We start from the raw sequence: 2567 nt of genomic DNA, 5'->3' as shown, positions 1-2567 counted from the left end.
ACAGAACAGTGGCTCAAGCAAGACCTTAAGTTTGAAGATATTGTGCTTACAAATGCACAAATTCTTGCTGAGTTTGAGTATGAGGATGGACTTGAAAGAGGTTTGTTTCTAATCTTGCTTAATGCTTACTATCTTAAGGTTTTGGTGTTAATATAAACTTATCTCTCAATGCTTGTAATTAATTTTTTTTCAGAGTATGGAAGTGATTCAGAAGGACCTTAAGTTATTCACATGCCAAAGGGAAAATGCACAAGAGAAGTGAACCAAAGAATGAAAGAAGCTGTTTTGGAAGATTTCAAGTTGATTTTCTCAATGGTTTGTACTTTGTAGAATGTTTGACTAAGACTTGAATTTCTTTTTTCTTTTGCTTTGAACATTTGACATTGCATTTAAGTCACCTTTGTAAGCATTTGACATTGTATTGCTTTGAACATTTGACATTGCATTGCTTTGAACATAATCGGGTTTTGATCGGGTTTTGGACAACCCAATCGGGTTCTTCGGGTATACCCGAACAAAACCCGAACCCGAAGGAACCCGATCCGAACCCGACTCGATAGTATATAAAACCTGATCGGGTACTATAGGGGTGAACCCGAAAACCCGAAAACCCAAACCCGAATTCCCATGCCTAGACTAGCCGATAGAGATCATCTGTCCATCTATGAATGTTACTGCCTTGGACACATAAGAGACATGATATACAAGGTTTTAAGACTCAATTTCTTTGGTAGCTATTATGATGATGATTGTGTGGATTATACACGTGAAGCAGAAATATGTAATGTCCATGGCTGAAACTTGGACTCTGTATAAGGATAGGGTTGTCGTGCTATCTCTGCCAGGAAATTCGTTTTGGTTGGCTTGCTGGTATGAGAGCAATGAAGTCTTTGTGCAGCCATTTAACTTTTCCACATACAGAATCGTTTATACCAGTTAGACTTCCTTTTGTAGTCAGGTCATTGGGTGCGACTACAACAGGTTTATCATGTTTCCAGGGACATAGAATCTCTCTCCTTTATCAAAGAAAACAAATAATTCACTGAACTGTGGGTTACTAACAGAGTCGGAGATGAGGTTCCTCTAACCCAAGTCTCTTTGTTTAGAGAATTAGGTTAATTGTCTGGAAGATGAATATTATTGATATTTTATGGACCTATTTATAGATCCCTTTACAACCTACTTAACACCTGAACTAAAAGTAAAAATTCAAAAACCAAGTTCTAAATAGAAAAGGAAACATAATACTTAAAGAACTAGAAACTTCTCAATCCTTCCTCTTCTCCTATGATATGTAATGCCAAAGCGTGTATCACAACCTAAACAATATCACAATCTTTTGTGAAGAGGTAACAGCAGGTGATGTTGCTCAGATCAAATTGATGAAACTCTCACAAACTAGGGTGGAACAAACATATGTACAAAGGTATAACCATAAAGAGTTTTGCCCCTTCTTCTAACAGCTGTGTTTACTTTCACAGTTTGGTTCCTATACCGTGTGAGTTAGATAGATTTCAACAAAAAGATCCAAGTTATTGATTGATTGTGATGTTACATTGTCATGCTAATGTTGTGTTATTTCAGGATTCCAAAAGATGGGAAAGAAAACCTGAAGAATGACACCATGAGATGTGCAAGACAAAGATAGAGAAACACAAAACTTAGTACATTACAAGTTTTAAAGGACATACACCAAACTTAGTACGTTTACAAGTTTTAAAGGACATACACCAAACTTAGTACGTTTACAAGTTTTAAAGGACATACACCAAACTTAGTACGTTTACAAGTTTTAAAGGACATACACCAAACTTAGTACGTTTACAAGTTTTAAAGGACACTAATGCCTTGCTGTTATAGAATGCCTAGAGGCATGAAAGGTTTGATAGAAAGCATCACATTAAAAGCTCTCCATAATTAGATCTTAAAGCTCAAAACTGAATCCACTCAAGGATTTAGAAGTGTATGTAATTTCAGTGTATAACAAAAACAAATTATAAACAAAGATTCCAACATTGATCTTCAGTGAATGATAATTTGATCAAAATCTAATTAACATTACTGATTCCAACTAAAAAAAAAATTATAATAAAGGATTTACTTCTCCTAATCGCTGTCGGTGCCATAGGTGTGACACAGAGATTCGAGTCCCTCCTTTACAGTCTTCTTCGACATTATGCAAACAGAAGAGATTTGACTGGGATAATTACCGTAATCACGTCTCATATTATTAGCCTTCTTCTTCTCATCCAACATCTCATAGATTTGTGTTCTCTTTTCATCAATCCTTCTAGTCCGCTTACCAAATTTTATCGACTTGATGGGCAATTCTTCCTCCACGTTCTCTTCTTCTTGCTTTTTTCTTCTACTCAAAGCCTCAAGCATGAAGTCTACGCTCACGGAGGCTCGTCTAGACTTCATAGACTTAACCTCATCAAGTGCAGCCATAACTTCAATCTCTTTTTTAGATACCACAGTTCTCCTCTGTAAGGACTCCAATGCGTTTTCAGTTACCTCACGCTTCTTCTCCTTCTCCTCGACTCCATTATACAGGCAACACATGTATA

This window comes from Camelina sativa, chromosome 6 (genome assembly GCF_000633955.1).
Source record: "Camelina sativa cultivar DH55 chromosome 6, Cs, whole genome shotgun sequence".
Taxonomy (NCBI): domain Eukaryota; kingdom Viridiplantae; phylum Streptophyta; class Magnoliopsida; order Brassicales; family Brassicaceae; genus Camelina; species Camelina sativa.
Note: the sequence above shows the minus strand (reverse complement) of the source record.